At 37.0% G+C, this 25,274-nt stretch overlaps 2 long non-coding RNA genes across 2 annotated transcripts; both read right to left on the reverse strand.

Annotated features, from left to right (window-relative positions):
- Nucleotides 1-6,998: 6,998 nt before the first annotated feature.
- On the reverse strand, nt 6,999-16,362 carry LOC133715455 (uncharacterized). Its single transcript, XR_009849076.1, has 3 exons — nt 15,390-16,362; nt 7,853-14,618; nt 6,999-7,081 (listed from the first exon to the last, which is right to left on the reverse strand). It is a non-coding gene; the product is annotated as an uncharacterized LOC133715455 (long non-coding RNA).
- A 4,946-nt stretch (nt 16,363-21,308) lies between these two features.
- LOC133713917 (uncharacterized) lies at nt 21,309-24,417 on the reverse strand. Its single transcript, XR_009848327.1, has 4 exons — nt 24,380-24,417; nt 24,093-24,165; nt 23,864-23,968; nt 21,309-21,679 (listed from the first exon to the last, which is right to left on the reverse strand). It is a non-coding gene; the product is annotated as an uncharacterized LOC133713917 (long non-coding RNA).
- Nucleotides 24,418-25,274: the final 857 nt, after the last annotated feature.

Consider the following 25,274-nt stretch of genomic DNA (forward strand, 5'->3'; position numbering starts at 1 on the left):
GGATCTTGTAATACCCCGAAAATTCAAGTTAATTTCCGATGACATTTTGGAAATGATTTTGTGGTCATGGGAGAAAATACGAAGCTCGGAGGAGTGGTGGAATTAGTTCAAACAAGTTTTATTCGAAAACGAACATAAGTTAGGGGCTCGTGAAAAGTTGACTTTTTATGCTTACGGAATTTGGGAAAATTTCCTTCATGAAAGTCGTAGAGCTCGTCGATACGAACTCGTGCATATGGAGAACGCGAAAATCGGAGTTCGTGTGAATTAGTTATGGATTTTTGAAGATATTTCCATTTTGGTATAAATACATTTCTATTTCCGGAAATTGCAAACAAGGACAGAATTTCCAGAATTCCAGAAATCCCTCCCCAGTTCTCTCCCGAGCCCAGCCGCGCCTCCTCCTTTCGCCTCCATCGTTCTCCCAACTCCGGCCACCTTTGGCCGAGTTCTTGGAGGGCTTTTGCTCGCCTTGGTCTATACATGAAGTCTGGGCAACCAATCGAACTTGAAACGAGCTGGAGAAGAAGAATCGAGACCGAGAAGTGGGACTGCCAACGACAAAATCGCTCTTCCCCCACCGTTTTCTGGGCTCTCCTTTGTCCGGCCATATCTCCCTCCACAGACCTCTAATCGACTTGCTTCCAAAAGCAAATTCGTTCGCCCTGAAGTCCTTTAAAACTTTCAAGAAGACATCGATGGGAAATAACCATCGTGGTGGTCTCTGCAAGTCGAAGAACATGGTGCAGCCGAGTTGGAAATCGCCTCACTTCGCCACTATTGTTCTCCCTCCTCCGGTCACCTTTTGCCATTTTTCTTGAAGGGATTCTGCACTCCTGAGGATGTAGATCATTTATCCTAAGGTGGGTTGCATCAAATCGAGCTGTGGTGATCGAATTCGCACGATTTGGAAACTAGGGTTCATCCGATCTGAAAATGTTGTGAGGTGATTGACGGTCTTCCTTGGGTGAGCGGTTTTGGTGTGTATTGTGTTGAATTGAAGACGCAGCGGGAATATCGAGGTGAGTAAATCGCACATGGTTCATTCACGAACCGAAATTCGGTGATTTTATTTAATTGGGAAATTGTGGAAATTGTTTTATGAAAATAAATATTTGTTTTAAATTATATGGACTTGTTCGACTACGGTCCATAGGTAAGTAAAATGAATTTATTTATAAAATGAATTTTTGTTTTATTTCATGTGAACTATGGTGGTGTTAGTAATCATTCCTGAGGGAATGGTTTCATATATAAATATTTATGTGGAATAAATATTGGATGGTGTGATATTGGATGAAGTATTGATATGGTTAAATGAGTTATTATTCGAGCATTACTCTCTAGAAGATATAATTTATCTTATAGGTTGAGTTGAGTGTGATAAAGAGTAATTGAGTAAAGTGCAATAGTTGAGTCGTTGAGATGAGTTAAATGAGGAGTCGAGTGATTTGAGGCAAATATTTTCGTAAGGGTGAACCTTGGCCAAGGTGACACTCTACGATTCAGTTAGAGCTCTAGTCTGTCTGCCATCATACTGAATGGGGTGATTAATATATTTAATCATAAGCCTGTAAGTATGATATACGTACTGAATGGGGTGATTAATATATTTAATCATAAGCCTGTAAGTATGATATACTGAATGGGGTGATTAATATAATTAATCATAAGCCTGTAAGTATAATATACTGCATGGGATGATTTATATAAATAAATCATAAGCCTGTGAGTATATATTGAGTAAACAGTTGTTTGTTTTTGCGTAGTCATGTTGAGACGTGAGTATAATATACGGTATGGGATGATTAATATATTTAATCATAAGCCTGTGAGTATATATTGAGTAAACAGTTGTTTGTTTTTGAGTAGTCATGATGAGACGTGTGTTGATTGATGCTTGAAGTGACGTTGTGCACTTCAATTATTATGCTAAGAGATACTGAAATTGAATTGTTACTTTAAAATCGTGCAATTCCTTGTTTACTCATACGGGCTGTCAAAAGCTTACCGGGTTTGTGTTGTTGCAATCCCGGTACACTATTCAAATTGTGTAGCGGGTAATCCTACAGGTCAGGAGAATCAGGACGGTGATCGTGCGGGTTAGAGAATTTGTTTTAGTTTTACAGCAATTGTAATTGTGAGGTGAGTTATGCTCATTTGAGCCTTACAATATAATTTGGTGAGAGTGTGCTGTAATAAACAAATTTGAGATTTGGTTTATGTAATATCGAGCGATGTGAGGTGTGGTTGTTTTGAGAAAAAAATTCAGGTTGTATTTATGTGAGTTGTATTAATTCATGTTTCGGATTTGAATTTGTTATTCAAAATTCGGGGCGTGACAGTTTGGTATCAGAGCGTAAGGTACATATTTAGTGATAATCAGTACTCCCCGAGTGATGGCCCGTCTGCAGCGGATCCCCATCATATACTCTTCGGTACTGGTATAATCATTGGGTATGTCTTAGTATGGGGTCTAGACAGCGTGTATGTCTGTAGGACGGTAGAGTTGTCTTCTAAGTTCGTATTAGAATAAGTTTAGTTTCCGCAGGTTGTAATCTTCGAGGAATAGAGACCTCTAGATTTAACTCTGATGAGTCGGTGAGATTTGTTTTATGGAAGTGAGGTCCTTTTGGATGTTGAAGTGTTTGGTTGAAGGCATGATGTTGACCTATGCACGTACCTAGTGTGGATACGAGTATGAATTGTTATAAATTTTGTCTTCTTAAGTTGGACGTACAGATGTTTGGATGGGATGTACGTATCAAGGATTAAATATCTTGTTTTGTAATGAGATGTCCTTGTGGAGTTTGTTAGTAGGGTTGAGGTTAGGGAAGAAATTATTGTGGTTACTTCTTCCTTGTGCTTGTAAGTTGTTAAGCAGGGTTTAAGGTGCGAGACAAGAATTTTATTTTGTGCTCGATGGTTAGAGATGAGAGACCATTGTTTTGAGTTGTCGTTGAGTACTATAATTCCTTCAGAATCAGGATTGTTGGTAGAATTGGAATTAGTAGTAGTTTTGGTGATTCGGAATTTGAATTGAGTTCGCGAGATGTGTCTTATATACGTGGTTGATGTTGCTTGCATCATTTTGGAACGATACGTTACGATTCACAAGGAAAACTGGATTTGAAATTTATTCATTTGAACACCATGGGTTGATGACCTGACCGTGACTTGTGAATATAGTTTTGTTCAAGTGAATGAAATTGAATTTTGTGGCCTTTGTGTGGTGAACTAGTTTTCTTAAGTTTTGGATCGTAGTATGGAGATGGACTGCAGTGAATTTGAAGTTGTTGTGTGTTTTAAGTTTAAGTAGGCGGGACACTTAAAGTTTTGCAATGGAGTTGATTTTGGTGTAATTAATTGGGAGAGTTAGAATCAGTTCTTGTGAATGATGTTGGGTGAGAGTGTGTGCCTTTGGTGATTGATTTTAGGTGATATAGTTAAACGCAATTTCGGATATTGATTTTAGTGACTTTGTTAGGTATCCATAGTGGTTCAAGTGAATTACTATGTGATATGGAGTTTGATTCGATTTCTGAATCGCTAAATGTTAGGGATTGAATTGTGGTGAGTTTTTGTTGAAGCAATTGATAGATGGAATTATCGAGATTCTATAAGAGTTGTAAGAGTAACTCTAAAGACGTGGGTTTTTCCTAGCTAACTCAGGATGTGTTTAGCTTTATAAATCTCTAATCCTATCGATGAAATTGTTTGTGTTTGGTTTGACTCAGAGGATACTAGCTAGACCTCGATGCGACTTAATTGATTGTTGGATTCTTTTTGAGTGATTGTTTTTATTGCATCATTATGAAAGATGTGTGCAGTAGAGTTGTTTATGGTTTTGAAAATAGTATTGGGTGACCAAGGTTCGATCCTTGGTGTTGTTGTTGGTTAAACAAAAAGAAAAGAAAACATGCACACCATCTTATTGATTTAATATTACAAAAAGGAAATTGGAACTACGCTATACTAAGCCTAATCAGTAGCTCCGGATGGGTTGAGGCTGAGCTCAAGAGAAACTGGAGATCCACGGTTGTAACCGCCTGAGCCACCGAAATAGTAATCATATGCGCTACCTTCCTCGGAAGTAGTCTTCGGGTTACCATAGACGTCCTCGCCGTGCACGGGGAACAGAGGAAGAGTTTCAAACTCCTGGCGAACTCCTCCTCGTTGTTCCATGGAAGATTGTCCTCCTGTTGTGCCAAAAGAGTTGTACTGGTATTAGTATTGAAGGGTGAGGAAGATTATGAAACAAAATTTAAGTAAATAAATCCTTCATTACCAGTAGAAGCAGTGGAACCAAAATTGAGATCAATGGATCCACCAGCACCAGTAGAACTAGTGGACCCAAAATTGATGTCAATGGATCCACCAGCTGGCCCAAAATTGATGTCGATGGATCCACCAGCACCAGTAGAACCAGTGGACCCAAAATTGAGATCAATGGATCCACCAGTACCAGGAGAACTAGTTCCCATGGGCACTCGAGCAGCCTGATTGCACCTCTTCATCTGCTTCTCTCGAGCCCTGACGTTCTGGAACCAAAAGTAAATGTTCTTGCCCTCAACCTGTCCATACTGGTTCAGCTGGAGACAGATCTCGTGAATGTGCTCTGTAGTTGGGCACTTAACTCCCTTGTCGTAGTAAAGATCCTTGAGGATTCTTATTTGATCTGGAGTAGGAATCCACCTGGTACGGCTTCGCCAGAAGTCCGTGTTGGCACTACTCCCGGCTGCTTGGTTGTTTCCTCCATCCTCGATTTGTCGCTGGGTTTGTAGCTCCATTAGTTGCAGAGTTCGTGGTTCCATGGTGATGAGTTGAGAGGAAGTGTAAATTGAAGAACGAAGTTGTTGAGTGTTTGTGGGAGATTGACCTTAGAAGGATTAAGGTCGATGAAGGGGTGTTGGAGATCTGAAAGTTCAGAGGAAAGAAGAGATCGAATCTTCAAATGGAAGAAAAGATCTGAGAAAGAAGGATTGAAGATTTGGAGGAAAAGATTGAAGATCTGAGAGTGAAAAACTGGGGATTTGAGAAGAGAAAGGCTGAAGAGTTGAGAGAGAAAGGCTTGAGCTCGGAAGAAAATTTCTTTTCCTTTGGAGTGAACAGTCGCGTCTCCAGAATGCACCTATTTATAGAACAAGGTGAGCAGATCTCCACCGTTGGATGAACGATCTCAGAATTTGAATCCACGCGTTGGATTAAAGTCGCCCCGAAACCCGGAAAAGCTGTTGGCGCGTGTTGAGCGTGTAAGGGGACATGCCGAATCTCGAGGCGCTGTGGCAGACAGCTTTAGCCGAAAGTGATTCTGATTGCCTTAAATCACGGAAGGGATAAGCCGTGGCAGGTGGGCCGTACGTGGGCTTGTCTCGGATCAAGGCCCTCACTGTAGTTGTGGGTGGAGGCCCAATGAGCTGAACTTCTGAAATAGTTTTGGGTGAAATCCTTGGGCAAAATTTCTGAATAGTTTTGGGATGAAATTCATGGGCCGGATTTCTGCAACAGTTTTGGGTGTTTTGGGCCGGATTGTTGAAACAATTTGAAACAGCTTGGTTTAAATAAAAGGAATGGTATAGTTATCATCGAGAGCAGCTTGTGCTCGAGTGGTTGAGAGCGAGATTCATGTGCAAGAGGTCTGAGGTTCGAACCTCGCCTCTTGTTTATTTTTATTATGTTCGTTTATGACATAATAAGTATAACATTTGTGCACATTATATTAAGCACAGCTTGTGCTCCAGTGGTTGGGGGGCAAAGCCTTTGTGCAGCAGGTTAAGGTTTCAAACCTTGCCACCCCTTTTATTTTATTTATGTCGCTTATGACATAATAAATATAACACGTGAGCATATATTATTGGAAGCAGCTCTTGCTTCAGTGGTTGGGAGCAAAACTTTTGTGTTCGAGGTCGGGAGTTCGACCCTTGCCTCTTACATTTATTTTTGGATCTTGTATACGCTCAGTATACTGACGTATTTTTATACGTAGAACCGTAGCTTTGTATATTTCTACGGTATGTTATCTGTAGATTTCTACAGTATTGGTAAAGTTGGAGATAGTATAGTCAAGCGTGGTAGTTGAAGTAAGAATTGTGGTGATCAAGTTGATGCTTGGTTAGTGTTCTGAAAACTTTAATCGGGAGAAATGGACTCACGATTAAATTTCGGGACGAAATTTCTTTAAGGAGGGTAGATTGTAATACCCCGAAAATTCAAGTTAATTTCCGATGACATTTTGGAAATGATTTTGTGGTCATGGGAGAAAATACGAAGCTCGGAGGAGTGGTGGAATTAGTTCAAACAAGTTTTATTCGAAAACGAACATAAGTTAGGGGCTCGTGAAAAGTTGACTTTTTATGCTTACGGAATTTGGGAAAATTTCCTTCATGAAAGTCGTAGAGCTCGTCGATACGAACTCGTGCATATGTAGAACGCGAAAATCGGAGTTCGTGTGAATTAGTTATGGATTTTTGAAGATATTTCCATTTTGATATAAATACATTTCTATTTCCGGAAATTGCAAACAAGGACAGAATTTCCAGAATTCCAGAAATCCCTCCCCAGTTCTCTCCCGAGCCCAGCCGCGCCTCCTCCTTTCGCCTCCATCGTTCTCCCAACTCCGGCCACCTTTGGCCGAGTTCTTGGAGGGCTTTTGCTCGCCTTGGTCTATACATGAAGTCTGGGCAACCAATCGAACTTGAAACGAGCTGGAGAAGAAGAATCGAGACCGAGAAGTGGGACTGCCAACGACAAAATCGCTCTTCCCCCACCGTTTTCTGGGCTCTCCTTTGTCCGGCCATATCTCCCTCCACAGACCTCTAATCGACTTGCTTCCAAAAGCAAATTCGTTCGCCCTGAAGTCCTTTAAAACTTTCAAGAAGACATCGATGGGAAATAACCATCGTGGTGGTCTCTGCAAGTCGAAGAACATGGTGCAGCCGAGTTGGAAATCGCCTCACTTCGCCACTATTGTTCTCCCTCCTCCGGTTGATACGCTCAAAGCAAGCGCATAATTTAACCCTGAAAACATCGTTAGTAGTATAAGCAAATAGGGATCGTTCTATTCCGGGGATTGAGGGTACACCTGTCATTGTCAAAAAAAACAAATAAAGAATTAAAATAATAAAGTAAAAAGTATTATGTACAAAAATAAAATAAAGAATAAAAATATATACAAGTTAATATAAAAAGGGGGGTTTTGAGATTATAGAATTGGAATTAAAATTAAATGAAATAAAGAAAGTGTAAAAACACATATACAAGGGTGGAACACAAGAAACAAAGATCAAAACTACAATCATATGAATGAAATCCAATTACAATTCCTATAGTTGATTATCTATGTCATGAGAAATAAGTTGACCATGTGAAACATTCGAAGCAAATGATTTCCCATATTTTACTTTCCTTGAATATTTAATCTAAGTGAAAGCACCTAAATTAAACCTATTGAACATGCAATCATAGTCTAGAAAACTAGCTAATCAAGAACACATTCAATGCATGAAGAACAAAGAAAGGATGTCAACCAAAGTGCACAACCTAGTATGAAAAAGTCCATCTATTTGCAATCCTCCTTAATTGATTTCGACTTTTGTCCAAAGCCTTTACTACTTAAATCTAGCACCAATTACATGCATATATCCTAAGTTGGCCATCAAAGAACACATACATATAAAAGTTTTCCATAATCCAAAATCAATTAAGCAATCTCACATAAGCAACATAAAAATCAACATAAAGAAATCACAATTTTTATTCAAACATAGAAATTGGGCTTAAACTTTGCCCTTAATGTTATTGTTAACTAGAAACAAATTCCTACGAAATTAAATAAGGAAAAAGAATGAATTACACCGTGAGTTGGAGATGGAGATGGAGTGCTTGAAACGTTGAAATCTTGAATCTTGGAAGCAAGCCTTCAAGGTGGACGATGGAGGATATGATATTCCCGGCTCCTTCTTCTTCTTCTTCTTCTTACTTGAAAACGCAGAATTTTGCAACTAGAGAATGGAGAGAAAAATGGAATGGAAATGGAGAGACAAAGAAGATGAAATGGATGAAGGAATTTTTTTAGAGTGAGAGGAGAAGGTGTTTATATAGGGAAGAAAAAGAAGAGTGAAATGATAAATGGAAGAAAAATAATGAAAGTGGTTTGTAAAATATGGAAAAGATGGAGTAATGATGAAATGAAAGCAAGGCATGAATGTGCAGAAGTATGGAAGTGATGATGATCTATTGGAGCAGAAAAATATATCCAAGGAAAAAGAGAAAAGCATCTAGCTTTCTTCATGTGGGTAGGAAACATGAACATGTGATGTTGAGCTGTTTTTTAGATCAGTTTCTGCCCCTTTATTCCTTCAATTATTTCTCCAACAAGCATTCCCAATTTCACTATGACCTCTTCATAAAAAATGTTCCATTATGAGTGTAGATCACCCTGGTAAAATTTCAGATTTTTATTCCATGTGGTTGGGCCGAAAATGCTGCTGGACCTCTTACAGGTCCAGTTTTCCAGTTTTGCTTCTGTAGAAAATTGGGCTGATTGTTTGAAGGCCTTCCACTCAACAAAAGTTCTTGCACTCTTCATAAGAAATGATCCTTGGGCTGTCTAGAATGGATCTGGAAAGTTTCAGCTCATTTGAAGTTCATTTGGTCCGGCGGCCGCTCCTTCTTCCTTGCTTGGCTTGGTTTCTCCTAGCCGGAGTAGGAAAATGTGTAAAATTGACATTTTAGTACATTTCCATTTTTCTCCACCATTTATAGGTAAGTGTGGACCTAATGCTCATTTCACCATCATTTACTCCAATGTACCTAAGAAAATAGAAATTGAGTTAAAAATCGATTCGTTAAGGAATTAACTAAGCAAAATGTGAGGAATTAACTATTAAAATACCACATTAAAATGCTCCTATCAAATTCCCCCACACTTAGCTTTTGCTAGTCCCTTAGCAAAATCAAAAACTAACAAACCAAAAAGACTATGACACAAAACAAAGAAACCAACGAAAAAAATGACTAAGTATGGAAACAAAAACACAAAGACTCAAAGAAACCAAAAACGTAAAACACAAAGCAAAACACAAAGAAAAAAAAAAAAAAAAAAAAAAAAAAAAAAAAAAAAAAAAAAAAAAAAAAAAAACGTCACACATAAAAGAGTAAATTCAAAGACAAAGACCAAGATGTTGACATCACAAAGACCTCTATTGCCCTTTAACATATTGTCTCAGAAATCTCTTACTTTCACAACACCAAGATTAGCACTCAACCAAGAATCAATGTTAAGCATTCGAGAGTTAATTAAAACATATGATCCACACATACACAAGTAGGACTTGGTTGTAATAATGGTGATTGGGGTTTAGCTTAGCATGCTTCAGACAAGTATGATTCATATCCTCACAAGGTATATCCACTTTTTCTTCTCTCAGATCAAGGCAATGCTTAAAAGCTTATAATCACTCATTTATATGTGAGAGAACATATTTTAAGGCAGTCAAATAGCTCACATATATAAGAAACGAAAAGCACTTTGTGAATATAATTTTTTTTCAAAAGATCTCATGAAGGATATCAACTACTTGCACGAATGGACCCAAGCCATAGGTTCAACTCTTGTAACTCATCTCCACATCAAAGGCTGTCCCATCTTAAGGATCAAGAAGGTCCTCTCAAAGGTTGTAATGGGGCTAAGGCTCAAGGTTTAAAGAAATGAAAGGTAAGGATTATCAAAGTGTCCTAAAAACCTAGTAGAGCTCATATGAATGTAGAGATCTCGAAATATTTCACCAAGGCATTGCAAAAACGTCACTTCTCCATAGAGGTAATATAAGAGGGCCAAATGTCTTCATGTTGGGCCCAATCTTCAATATAAACTTCCCTTGAACTCTAGTGAAATGGACAAAGGCCAAATTTTTCTGTAGTGGGCCTTCAATTCAAAGCAAACTCCAAAATCACTAAGTATGGGGGATGAAAGTCCATAAACATATATATATATTTTTTTTTTTTCTTTTTAGCCGTACACAATTTTTCTCTTTTCTTTTCATTTTTCACGGCTTCAACATATCTTTTTCTTTATGGACAAGTCTATCCCCACACTTGAACTTTCACCTCTTCTCAATCTTCATCCTTAGCACCAAACCCATGTAGTATGTCTCAAAAGATAGCTCCACTAAGTCCTTAGAACAAAGGGTAGGGTTGTAACTATACTAAGCTTCATGGTTAAGGATTTTAAGGGTGATGAACGAAAATGCTTAATGTAGGCTCAAAGGGGCTTATCTAGGGGGGTCCCACGACGGGCACAAATGGGGACACAAGTTTATTTGGCAATGGTGGTAATTCCTAGAGAACCTCTATCCCTTCCAGAATCAGGGCCATGTATTGATATCACGTCTCAACAAGCACAAGAGCGAATTCTAGCATTCTCTAGTCAATTAAACTTAATCTATGGCAAGCAGTCAATCAAGATGAAAGAATAATGAGATCATCAAAACATCGCCAAGAAATTAAGAATATATTTTTCATTTCACTCCAATAAAAAGGGACATGGTTCAATTATCTCACATGGGCTTTATGAATCACAACTCATCTTAACATGCTCATATTCTGTACCAAGGTCATGCAATCCATATCCACTACAAGGCACACATTTTTCATATATCTCAATTAACCAAAGAATACCATGTTTAAAATCATCTCAATGTTGTGATCCTCTTTTAGTCATGATTTCAGAGATATAGAATCATCCCAGACAGTTGAAAGGCATCCTAAGACTCAAAACAAAAACAAAAGCAACGAAATTTTTTATTTTTCTGACATTTTTCGATTTTTTTTTTTTTTGTTTTGTTTTCTTTTTATGACAAAAACTAACTACAAGCATTAATCCTTCCCCCCACACTTAAATCATACATTGTCCTCAATGTTAAACAAGTTAGAGCATGCAATGAACAATTATCATGTGAATGGAATGATTAACTCAAGAAAACCTAAAAACAAAAACTAAAAACGCAAATAACAAAGATACAATCAGAAAATAGTAATAGAGGAGATAGAGTTTAAGAGAGCAAATCTGCGTTGATGGCTCCTCCACAGCTACGGTTGAAATGGGTTGCCTCCCATGCAGCGCTTAATGTTTAAAGTCTTTCAGCCTAGACTTGTACCTCCATTTACTCCTTTGGAGGAGCGGTATGCGGGCGAGTGGCAGCCTTCTTGCTGGTTTCAGCCTTCGGAGGAGGGTTCTGATGGAGTGACATAAATAAAAAAAAAAAAAAAAAAAAAAAAAAAAAAAAAAACGGGGGAGGCAAGGTTCGAAACCTTAACCTGCTACACGAAACCTTTGTCCCCAACCACTGGAGCACAAGCTGTGCTTAATATAATGTGTACAAATTTTATACTTATTATGTCATAAACGAACATAATAAAAATAAACGAGAGGCGAGGTTCGAACCTCAGACCTCTTGTACACGAACTTTACACTCAACCACTCGAGCACGGCTGCTCACGTTATTATCCATACCAATCCTTTTATTTAAACCAACTGTTTCAACTGTTTCAACAATTCGGCACAAAACATCCAAGACTGTTGCAGAAACCCAGCCCAACTCATCCAAAACTGTTTCAGAAACTCGGCCCATCATGTCCAAAACTGTTTCTGAAACTCAGCCCATCAGGTCCAAAACTGTTTCTGAAACTCGGCCCATCAGGCCTCCACCCACAGCTACAGTGATGCCTTGATCCGAGACAGGCCCAAGTACGGCCCACTTGTGTCACGGCTTATCCCTTCCGTGATTTACGGCAGTCAAATCTGCTTTCGGCTACAGCTGTCTGCCACAGCGCCTCGAGATTCCCTCGGTCCCCTTACACGCTCTCCACGCGCCAACAACTTTTCCGGGTTTCAGGGCGACTTTAATCCAACGCGTAGAATGAATCACAGGAATCGTCCATCCAACGGTGGAGATCTGCTCACCTCGCTCTATAAATAGGTGCATTCTGAGGGCGCAACTGTTCACTCCAAAGGAACGAAAATCTCTCCTGAGTTCCAGCCCCTCTCTCCCAACTCTTCAGCTTTTCCTCTTCTTTCAAAACTCAAAATATTTCTTCTTCGATTCAATCCTTCTCTTCTGATCTTCTCTCCCATCTAGTTGATTCAATCCCATCTTTCCTCTGAACTTTCAGATCTCCAACACACCATCATCATCCTTAATCCCTTTAACAACAACTCCTTCAAACACTTGACAACTTTACTCTTCGATCTTCACATCCCCTCAACCCATCACCATGGAACCACGAACTCTGCAACTGATGGAGCTACAAACCCAGCAACAAATCGAGGATGGAGGAAACAACCAAGTAGCCGGGAGTAGTGCCAACACAGATTTCTGGCGAAGCCGTGCCAGGTGGGTTCCTACTCCAGATCAAATAAGGATCCTCAAGGATCTTTACTACGACAAGGGAGTTAAGCGCCCAACTACAGAGCATATTCACGAGATCTGTCTCCAGCTGAACCAGTATGGACATGTTGAGGGCAAGAACATTTATTTTTGGTTCCAGAATGTCAGGGCTCGAGAGAAGCAGATGAAGAGGTGCAATCAGGCTGCTCAAGTGCCCATGGGAACTAGTTCTCCTGGTACTGGTGGATCCATTGATCTCAATTTTGGGTCCACTGGTTCTACTGGTGCTGGTGGATCCATCGACATCAATTTTGGGCCAGCTGGTGGATCCATTGACATCAATTTTGGGTCCACTAGTTCTACTGATGATGGTAGATCCATTAATCTCAACTTTGGTTCCACCGATTCTACTGGTAATGAATGATTTCTTGATTTAAATTTTGTTTCATATTCTTCCTCACACTTCAACACTAATACCAGTACAACTCTTTTGGCACAACAGGAGGACAAACATCCCAGCAACAACGAGGAGGAGATCACCAGGAGATTGAAACCCTTCCATTGTTCCCCATGCATGGTGAGGACATCTTGGGCATCATGAAGACTACTTCCGAGGGAGGTAGCGGTTATGGCGGTGGCTCTCACATTTCCCTTGAGCTCAGCCTCAACTCCTACAGAGATGCAGACATGGCTTAGTATAGAGTATTATTATTATTATTATTATTTTTTTTTTTTTTATTATTATTATTATTATTATTATTATTTCTTTTTTTTTTTTTTTTTTTTTTGTAAATAGCTGAAATTAATAAGACTGAATGAATGCATTTTTTTTTTTTTTTTTTTTATTATTTTTTTTTTTTTAATTTTTTTTATTATTATTATTATTTTTTTTTTTTTGTAAAAAGCTGAATTTAATAAGACTGAATGAATGCATTTTATTTTATTTTTATTTTTATTTTATTTTTATTTATTTTTATTTTTTTTTATTATTATTAAAAATATAGGACTCAAAAATATTTATAGGACACAAAATGAAAGACAAAAATATTTATAGGATTCAAAATGAAAGACAAAAATATAAATCCCTTCCCCCACACTTAAATATTGCATTATCCTCAATGTAATCAATTAAAAGCATGCAATGAAATAAGTAAGCATATAGTGATGGAATTTACGAAAATAACTACTAAAACAAAAAGAAAATGGAGGAGTAAAAGGGGAAGAGAAAGCAAATCTGATTATATTCTGAATTGGGTTGCCTCCCAAGCAGCGCTTGTATTTTACGTCTTGCAGCCAGACGGTACCTACATTAAATAAAGTTAGTAACTTAATATTAACAAAGAAATACAAAAAAAAAAATAAACAAGTAACTATGAATTACAAACTACAAGTATAATTAACAAGTATTTTGTACATATGACACAAGTTAAGTACACAAGTGAGTATAAAACGTAAAAAGTATTTTTACAAGTATAAAGTGTGAAACAACAAAATAATTTACACGTAAAGAGTATGCACAAGTATTTCTTTTGTTATAAACATTATTGATATCAAATATAATTCCAAGCGGTAAATCAAGTGGACGTGCGGCCCAAGTATAGTCGTCTAGACACAAAGTCCCTCCTACATCCGTTGGGCAACCTTACTGAAATGGCCAGGTAGGGGAGGGTGAACACGAGAGGAAAAATCCATTTTGGCATGAGCTAAGCCCATTTATAAGCACTTCTGGATTCAAAAACCCGTCATGAACGTTATCCCCTTCCTAGACACCATCTCACATAGGATATTCTTACTAGGATGTAAAAGGTCCTAAGTGTGTTAGACAGTTCAATGAATGTTAATAAAGGCCGCCCTCAACCTTAAGGGACCTGAACTAGGTACCAATAAGGGGTTTAGGCCAATATTAATAAACACGACTTCACCTATTCCTTCTTTAATTTACAACTCACAATTAAACTCGTATTCAACAATAAAAAAAAAACAACCTAGTTAATTTAAACTAAGTATCAAACAGTTTATATACAACAATTATAAACAAAAACAAGTGATTTTTCAATTCCCCGGCAACGGCGCCAAAAATTGATATCCCCGGCAACGGCGCCAAAAATTGATATCCCCGGCAACGGCGCCAAAAATTGATACGCTCAAAGCAAGCGCATAATTTAACCCTGAAAACATCGTTAGTAGTATAAGCAAATAGGGATCGTTCTATTCCGGGGATTGAGGGTACACCTGTCATTGTCAAAAAAAACAAATAAAGAATTAAAATAATAAAGTAAAAAGTATTATGTACAAAAATAAAATAAAGAATAAAAATATATACAAGTTAATATAAAAAGGGGGGTTTTGAGATTATAGAATTGGAATTAAAATTAAATGAAATAAAGAAAGTGTAAAAACACATATACAAGGGTGGAACACAAGAAACAAAGATCAAAACTACAATCATATGAATGAAATCCAATTACAATTCCTATAGTTGATTATCTATGTCATGAGAAATAAGTTGACCATGTGAAACATTCGAAGCAAATGATTTCCCATATTTTACTTTCCTTGAATATTTAATCTAAGTGAAAGCACCTAAATTAAACCTATTGAACATGCAATCATAGTCTAGAAAACTAGCTAATCAAGAACACATTCAATGCATGAAGAACAAAGAAAGGATGTCAACCAAAGTGCACAACCTAGTATGAAAAAGTCCATCTATTTGCAATCCTCCTTAATTGATTTCGACTTTTGTCCAAAGCCTTTACTACTTAAATCTAGCACCAATTACATGCATATATCCTAAGTTGGCCATCAAAGAACACATACATATAAAAGTTTTCCATAATCCAAAATCAATTAAGCAATCTCACATAAGCAACATAAAAATCAACATAAAGAAATCACAATTTTTATTCAAACATAGAAATTGGGCTTAAACTTTGCCCTTAATGTTATTGTTAACTAGAAACAAATTCCTACGAAATTAAATAAGGAAAAAGAATGAATTACACCGTGAGTTGGAGATGGAGATGGAGTGCTTGAAACGTTGAAATCTTGAATCTTGGAAGCAAGCCTTCAAGGTGGACGATGGAGGATATGATATTCCCGGCTCCTTCTTCTTCTTCTTCTTCTTACTTGAAAACGCAGAATTTTGCAACTAGAGAATGGAGAGAAAAATGGAATGGAAATGGAGAGACAAAGAAGATGAAATGGATGAAGGAATTTTTTTAGAGTGAGAGGAGAAGGTGTTTATATAGGGAAGAAAAAGAAGAGTGAAATGATAAATGGAAGAAAAATAATGAAAGTGGTTTGTAAAATATGGAAAAGATGGAGTAATGATGAAATGAAAGCAAGGCATGAATGTGCAGAAGTATGGAAGTGATGATGATCTATTGGAGCAGAAAAATATATCCAAGGAAAAAGAGAAAAGCATCTAGCTTTCTTCATGTGGGTAGGAAACATGAACATGTGATGTTGAGCTGTTTTTTAGATCAGTTTCTGCCCCTTTATTCCTTCAATTATTTCTCCAACAAGCATTCCCAATTTCACTATGACCTCTTCATAAAAAATGTTCCATTATGAGTGTAGATCACCCTGGTAAAATTTCAGATTTTTATTCCATGTGGTTGGGCCGAAAATGCTGCTGGACCTCTTACAGGTCCAGTTTTCCAGTTTTGCTTCTGTAGAAAATTGGGCTGATTGTTTGAAGGCCTTCCACTCAACAAAAGTTCTTGCACTCTTCATAAGAAATGATCCTTGGGCTGTCTAGAATGGATCTGGAAAGTTTCAGCTCATTTGAAGTTCATTTGGTCCGGCGGCCGCTCCTTCTTCCTTGCTTGGCTTGGTTTCTCCTAGCCGGAGTAGGAAAATGTGTAAAATTGACATTTTAGTACATTTCCATTTTTCTCCACCATTTATAGGTAAGTGTGGACCTAATGCTCATTTCACCATCATTTACTCCAATGTACCTAAGAAAATAGAAATTGAGTTAAAAATCGATTCGTTAAGGAATTAACTAAGCAAAATGTGAGGAATTAACTATTAAAATACCACATTAAAATGCTCCTATCACCGGTCACCTTTTGCCATTTTTCTTGAAGGGATTCTGCACTCCTGAGGATGTAGATCATTTATCCTAAGGTGGGTTGCATCAAATCGAGCTGTGGTGATCGAATTCGCACGATTTGGAAACTAGGGTTCATCCGATCTGAAAATGTTGTGAGGTGATTGACGGTCTTCCTTGGGTGAGCGGTTTTGGTGTGTATTGTGTTGAATTGAAGACGCAGCGGGAATATCGAGGTGAGTAAATCGCACATGGTTCATTCACGAACCGAAATTCGGTGATTTTATTTAATTGGGAAATTGTGGAAATTGTTTTATGAAAATAAATATTTGTTTTAAATTATATGGACTTGTTCGACTACGGTCCATAGGTAAGTAAAATGAATTTATTTATAAAATGAATTTTTGTTTTATTTCATGTGAACTATGGTGGTGTTAGTAATCATTCCTGAGGGAATGGTTTCATATATAAATATTTATGTGGAATAAATATTGGATGGTGTGATATTGGATGAAGTATTGATATGGTTAAATGAGTTATTATTCGAGCATTACTCTCTAGAAGATATAATTTATCTTATAGGTTGAGTTGAGTGTGATAAAGAGTAATTGAGTAAAGTGCAATAGTTGAGTCGTTGAGATGAGTTAAATGAGGAGTCGAGTGATTTGAGGCAAATATTTTCGTAAGGGTGAACCTTGGCCAAGGTGACACTCTACGATTCAGTTAGAGCTCTAGTCTGTCTGCCATCATACTGAATGGGGTGATTAATATATTTAATCATAAGCCTGTAAGTATGATATACGTACTGAATGGGGTGATTAATATATTTAATCATAAGCCTGTAAGTATGATATACTGAATGGGGTGATTAATATAATTAATCATAAGCCTGTAAGTATAATATACTGCATGGGATGATTTATATAAATAAATCATAAGCCTGTGAGTATATATTGAGTAAACAGTTGTTTGTTTTTGCGTAGTCATGTTGAGACGTGAGTATAATATACGGTATGAGATGATTAATATATTTAATCATAAGCCTGTAAGTATGATATACGTACTGAATGGGGTGATTAATATATTTAATCATAAGCCTGTAAGTATGATATACTGAATGGGGTGATTAATATAATTAATCATAAGCCTGTAAGTATAATATACTGCATGGGATGATTTATATAAATAAATCATAAGCCTGTGAGTATATATTGAGTAAACAGTTGTTTGTTTTTGCGTAGTCATGTTGAGACGTGAGTATAATATACGGTATGGAATGATTAATATATTTAATCATAAGCCTGTGAGTATATATTGAGTAAACAGTTGTTTGTTTTTGAGTAGTCATGATGAGACGTGTGTTGATTGATGCTTGAAGTGACGTTGTGCACTTCAATTATTATGCTAAGAGATACTGAAATTGAATTGTTACTTTAAAATCGTGCAATTCCTTGTTTACTCATACGGGCTGTCAAAAGCTTACCGGGTTTGTGTTGTTGCAATCCCGGTACACTATTCAAATTGTGTAGCGGGTAATCCTACAGGTCAGGAGAATCAGGACGGTGATCGTGCGGGTTAGAGAATTTGTTTTAGTTTTACAGCAATTGTAATTGTGAGGTGAGTTATGCTCATTTGAGCCTTACAATATAATTTGGTGAGAGTGTGCTGTAATAAACAAATTTGAGATTTGGTTTATGTAATATCGAGCGATGTGAGGTGTGGTTGTTTTGAGAAAAAAATTCAGGTTGTATTTATGTGAGTTGTATTAATTCATGTTTCGGATTTGAATTTGTTATTCAAAATTCGGGGCGTGACAGATCTATCCTCGACATCTTCACTGGCAGCAGAATCATCATCAGTATCATCGTTTCTAGTCTTATTATGCTTCATTACAACCTTCCTCTTCTTGTCAACATCATCTTCATCTGAATCATGCCTCCTACAAAGTCGTTTAGATTTCTTAATTTCGTTTCTGGATCTGGCCTCCACATCACCACTGGTAACAGAATCATCAGCTCTATTGTTTCGGCTTTTACTATGCTTCTTTTCAACCTTCTGCTTCTTGTCAACATCAACTTCAGAATCATCTTCTTCTGAATCATACCTCTGCTGCCCTTTTTTTTGTATTTCTCAACTTTGTTTTTCGATGTATTAACTTCATAATCATCTTTGTCACTACTGCTGCTGCTTCTACTCCGACGCCTTTTCTTTTTATCAGGTTTTGGAGGGCTACCACTGCTATCTGTATCAGAAGAATCATCTTTATTCGTTATCTTCCTACTTTCTTTCTTTTTGTTCCTCCTAGATTTTCCTATATATCTTTCTCAACCTTCTGCTTATCCTCCACCCAGATTCTCTATCCAAAAACGAATGTTCTTTCCTCTCATAATGCCTGCTATCATCATTCTTCAGACTAATGATTAGTCCATCCTCTATCTCCTCGGTATTTGTTCTGTGGCTTCAGGTTTTAGTTTCAAAGCATCTCTTAAGTTGTCCATCTTCTTCTTCTTCCTAGTAGCAATTTGGGGGGGTCTATGTATCTAAAACCCTGGTTGAAGTAAAAACAAAGATAAATGAGGAGAGTGAGAAATTACTTGTTATCTCCAAGAACAAAGGTCCTTGGAGGCGGCGGCGGCGGCTTCGAGAGTCCTCCTGGCCTGGTTGACCTTGTCAGCAATCTCAACGTTGGTGAAGCCCTGATCGGTGAAATTGTCCTCGAGAACAACAAGATGGAGCTCAATCTGGCGCTTGAGAAGGATGTCTTTGTTGGGCTTCTTGGCCATGCCCTGGTCGCCCTCGAAGCCTCTGGAGTTCTCGGCGGCAACCTTGTCGGTCTTGGATTTGATGAAGAACTTGTTTGTCTGGATATAGCCATTCTCGGTGTCTGTGACCCTATTCTGTTGTACATATTATAATCACCAAATCGCGATCCAAATCTCAAATACCAGAACAAAGTATATGAATCAATTCACCACCGAAACCCTAGATCAAAAATTACCAGACCTAACTCGAGAACGCGAGGAAGGAAAAAACGAGAGGGATTTGGCTACCTTTGGATTGCCTTCTCTCTCTCTCTCTCTCTTAGTACGAGAGGCGGGAAGAGACAAAGATCTAAAACCCTTAAAGAGATTGATTTGCTTTTGTCGCACTTCCAAAGTCCCAATGGCCTCTACATAACATTAGCAATGGTACTCGCCCTTTGCCGCGGGGGATTTGTTGTGGGTAATGAAAGATATAATTTAAAATGACTATTATTGATCAAATTGATAAAATACATTATATTACATTCATCGAAATAGTGTTTTTCTGAAAGATGCAAATTGTTCCCGATTGAAACATTAATCGGAATAGTGTTTTTCCATCACCACAAGCTATTCTGTGATACAATATGCGTCCCTCTGGACACTGTTCTTTTTTATTTATTTATTATTATTATTATTATTTTATTATTACCAGAATTCATTATTTCATTGAAATACATTAGATAAAAATTACAGCTAACTAATATGGATGAAAACAATCATGAGAGGTTCAATAAGTGGAGCACATTTAAAAAATCATGCTTCATCAATGATGAAATATGATTTTAAAATCTGGAAAAAAAACGTCGACCTTTTTGCTCTGCTAGGGTTTCTTTGCCCTAGCTGTCCAAATTGGTCAAGACTGTGTGATGACGATGGAGGAGATGATGGCTCCTCCTGTAATTTCTGAGGAGGCCGTTGTGAGCCTTGCTGGAGGAGAGGATGTGATCCACGACTCATTTTTCTACTTATATGGTCGGCTCTTGTCCAAGAAGACGGTGGTGATTCCGTCATTCTCGGCTGCGATCTCCAACGTTTGGGAATTAAGAGAGTTATGATTCGGCAAGAGGAGGAGGACATCTTCGTCTTCCAATTCAAAGATAGGGAGGTGCAGAATCGGGTTCTTTTAGGAGGTCCCACTATGCCAAAAAAGCTATCAGACGACAGAGGAGATCTGTCGTCTGATTAAAACAATTTCTGTTGTCTAGTACGGTGCCGTCTCTTGGGGCATCAGACGACAGATTTCCTCTGTCGTCTTATTTATCAGACGACAGAAATTTGTTAGGTCTTCTGTTGTCTGATGAAATCGAGACATGAGGCTAGTGAATTCAAACGACAGATAAATGTCGTGTGATCTAGAAACAAATAACAGTTCCTTAGAATTTCTGTGGTCTGAATGGACTTATAATAACAGTTAAGTGTTGTTTTATTCCAGTTCAATAACAGTTAACTGTCATTCTTATTCAGTTTAGAATACAATTATCTATCGTCTTTAGTCGCCTACGATAACATTTATATGTTGTTTTATATGCATTATAGTCACAGATAAGTGTACATTGAACTTAGTTAATACTACATTTATTTACCGTTTGAGTTTAGTCACATATGACAGTTAAATGACGTTTAAAGGGAATATAAATAACAGTTGTCTGTGGTTTTTATTAACTTATAGTAATAGTTATCTATTGTGGCATATAACTTGGAATTACAATTAAGTGTGGTTTAAAAGTTGTTAAGGTTACATTTATCTATTGTTGTGGTTTATACTCTACAACAGTTAACTGAAGGTTGAAGAGCACAGACAGGACAAGTATTTGTTGCTTGAAGCTACTTTGAGCGACAGTTAAATGTTGTTTCATTTTCGACTCTGTCTTTGTTTTGACATGAAGACGACAATTATCTGTTGTTTGAATATCCAAATATGAACACATTTTTTCTTGTTTCTGTTGTTCTTTGACGCGTCCAACAACATCATTTTGTTGTTGCTTTCTATTCCAGATGTCATACTCGTATCCTTGTTGTGCCATAATCATGTAAATCTGGGAACAACACAATGCATTCATCAAATATGAAATCCATTCACAAAAATACCAATATTTGATCAATCTGTTCCTGCAGCTATACATACATCCATCATGGAGCTAAACTTAATAAACATCAGTTCAATAACCCATAGCAGTTGGCATGATCAACAAATGTAACCCAAAAAACACTGATATCTCATACTACTGATCATAAACTGTACTTGCAGGCCTAAAATAGATACTTAGACCAACTGCATAACTAGTTAATATGGGTTATAGATGATGCATGTCAAAAATTAGAATCTTCTCGACGCACTAGCTTTGTTTAAATTGGCTGACATACTTTGCCCACTCGGCCCGGACCTGATCAATGTCTTTTTGTGTGTAGAAGTGATTTGCTTTCCTTTCCCACTGCAAGTATTAAAAAAAATACAAGTTAATGTGAATGGCTATGTTTCACAACATTAATCAGAATTGGAAGGAGTTGATATATATATATATATATACATACATACATACATATATACATACTAGAAATACTACCCGCGCTTTGCTGCGGAATTTGTTCTTGTGAGTAAATTAGAAAAATAACATACAAAAGGAAAATCATCACATTTCATTCAAATAGTGAACAGTTTTCATACATCTTAGATTTTAGCTGCAGTCTATTCGAAAGGAGATGATGCAAACATGCTAGCTGCATAAAAAGGCTAACTATTCTAGTTGCAGCTTTACAAAAAGGATATAAGAGATGGGTTAATCTATCAAAAGGAGCTGCTGGAATGTATTTAAGGAGACAAAGTACTCCAGTTGGTTGTTTCAGTTGCAGCTTTGTAAAATGCTGGTGTTGGTTGAAAAAAGTGACGGCTCCGATTGGAGTTGTAGTTGCAGCTGCACGAAATTGATTAGTCTAGCAAAAGCTATAACATAGCTATTTCAATTCAATTATTTTTGTGTTTAGCAGCTGACAATGGTGCTGATGATAATTAGAATTCAAAATCTAATTAAAGACCAAGTTACTGAAGAAAGTAACGTATTTTCACTCTGTTAAGCATATAGACACATTATTATACTTGCATAGCTGCTACTGAAACCAGCAATGCTTCACATTCATCAAGCATGGCTTTCTCCTACACTGCTACAACAAGTTCTGAAACCAAACAATTCACTCCCTCCATCTGCTCATATAAATATAAAGTTTCAAACTATTAGGTACATTCTTTTGTGAAACTTAAATCTAACACAAACTTTACCCTGCAAACAATGAATGAGTCACTTGTAGATAGGGAAGCAGGGGTCATTATCCACAGAAGATGGAATAACAACTAACCTAATAAACACAAAGCAGATTAACTATGACTCTGACCAGAAACCAAAACAAAAATAAAAACCTAACCTAAACTACTCCGATTTCAATGAAATTTCATAGACACTAAGCGAATACACTAAACTAGAGACTGGTAAATTTTTAGGGATTTTGGAGATCATTTGCTGTGCTAATTAATTAAAAGAAATAACAGCTGAAACCTGCGAAAACAGAAACTAAAGAAATAAACAAGAAAATGATTTTAGGGTTTTTGGTTTTGAGAAAACAATCAAAATAAACAAGTTAAAGACAACCTATCCACTCCAAAAACAATCAAACAACAAAGCTTCACAAATTAGTGAACTTAACATATACACACATTGAAATAGATATGTAAATATGTTATAATGGGCATTCTAGTGTCAAATTACCGTTGGAGCTCGTCATGTGAGCTGCAGCAGACTACCATTGACAATTATATACTCACTGACTGTGTCACCCAAAATCAAGAAATTCTAAACCATTTGACGCTTCTGTTGCCAACATTTCTTTAACATTTTATGCAAATTCACTACACCCTCGCCCCTCATGGGCAGCTACAATCCACTACTCTAAAGGCTCAACATCCTTGTGGAAGCAATTTCTTGGTTCCTAATTTTTAAAGATCGGAAATTCTATTTCCAATGCTTTAACAATCTTGAGGACTTTTGCAGAGTTCTTCAGGTAAAGAGTTCTTTCTATACTTTTAAGATGAGGTCAACTTTATTTTATAAAAGATAGTAAAGTAATACGTAGTATTTGTTTTGTTATACTTAGTGTGTTAAGTTTTTATTAATTATACCATATGATATCATGCTCTTTGAACATGATATGTTTTGATCAAAATGTAGACAATAACATAAAGGCAATTTAGCATAAAAGTACGAGGAAAAGAGTATAGGCAAGAGTACAACTAAGGGGACATAGTACCCCAGTGGAATGGAAAAGCAACCAAAATGCATGATATCAATCAACAAGCAACATAGTAATACAGTGAAAGCTAAGAAAATGAACCAAATATTAATAATGGATAATTGTTTCTGTAACATCTGAGTTCCAGCTAGGAAACAGGAAAGTTTAATCATATAATCAAAGTGTGATACAGAGGGTTTGGAGCATTACTGTCCTCTCTTTTTCTTATATTCACAGTTTCAGAGTATTAAAATCAATATCAATGCCTTGTGTACTGTAGCCACTATTTACTCAACTGGGAAGAGAGATGGATGATGAGCATGGAAAATAGCACATACCTTTATTTCTAATCTTTTTGCACTTGTCTCAAATTCAGACAGATCAGCATGTACCCGATTTTGCCCGAATCAGCAACTGTTGCAAGTGAAAGTTTATAGTTCCCACTACAAACAGAAGCACCAATCAAAATGTATAACATTAATCACCAGAAACATTATTACTAGATAACATTAATCAAAATTTTCAAATATTAATACCAGATCATATCAACCAATTTGTATGAACTACCTTGATTTGCAGAGCCTAGCTGACTGCCACCAATGCTCTCCTACAACAGTGGGATCAACTGATAATCAACAATCTTATAAAAAAAATGATTATCAACAATGAAGATATTGGAAAAGTTGAGGATACGTACTTGAGATCTCAATATATAGGTCTTTAGATTGAGGATAGTTCAATACTTCCAAATGTTTTTTAAAATTCCAGAGGAACCTAGAAAATGGGCTATTCGTCCAGTGTTCTGTTCTTGATTAAGCCGGTTCCTGATTGTAGAATTATGATCAAGTACAAACCTTAATACGTATGCACTATTATTCGAAACTGCATAGTTTTAATACTTCCTCTAAGTTACAAAAAAATGAAAAAGGAAAGGTATTTATTCTAAGAGGATTAATTACACATATAAACTTATTCGTTGATCAGTTTTAGTGAATAGAAATACTAGCTGTTTGCCTCTTTCCCATCGAAAGTTTACTTGCAACTATAATTTTTCTTTTCTAATGTTTTACATTCTTACGTTTTTTTAAAAACATAGCATAGGCAAATCTACATTTTGAAGCAAAAGCTATCATCTCTCTAGCAAATCAACTTGCAGCAAACAATGGCATTTCTTATTGCAAGTCATAAATCGTTTGCTCTTTTGAAGCACGAATCAAAACAACCTTCATATAAAGATCACATCTTTATAAGCAGTGCAAGACATCCACATCTAAAAGTGAATCATAAACTGACACATTTTCTGGGATAAAAAAAAAAGACCTCATAGGTGGTATTTCAGTATCTGACCTGCAGCTCTCCTGCTCTCCTCAACACAAATCCAAAAATCGCCTTCCTTCTCCTTCTTAAAGACAAACCCAATATGAAAATCGTAAACCCCTGCATCACCAAAACCCCAAATTAGTCATATGTAAAGAACAAAATTGAATTTGAGGAACCCTAAATCGAAAGAAAAATCAACAAATGAACCCTAAATCGAAGGAAAACTCATACAATCACAACATGCAGAACCTATTATTACCAACTCTCCCCCTCTCTTACATTCTCTGCCAATGATAAAACCCAACCCATATAGATTGAGACACAAATTGAAGACGAAGAGCAAAAAAAAATCCAAGCATAAAACCAATTACCTACAAATCAACTGCACCGGAGGAGCTGATGTTGCCAAGAGTCCTCAGATGCGGGTAA

The sequence above is a fragment of the Rosa rugosa genome, chromosome 6 (assembly GCF_958449725.1).
Source record: "Rosa rugosa chromosome 6, drRosRugo1.1, whole genome shotgun sequence".
Lineage (NCBI taxonomy): Eukaryota > Viridiplantae > Streptophyta > Magnoliopsida > Rosales > Rosaceae > Rosa > Rosa rugosa.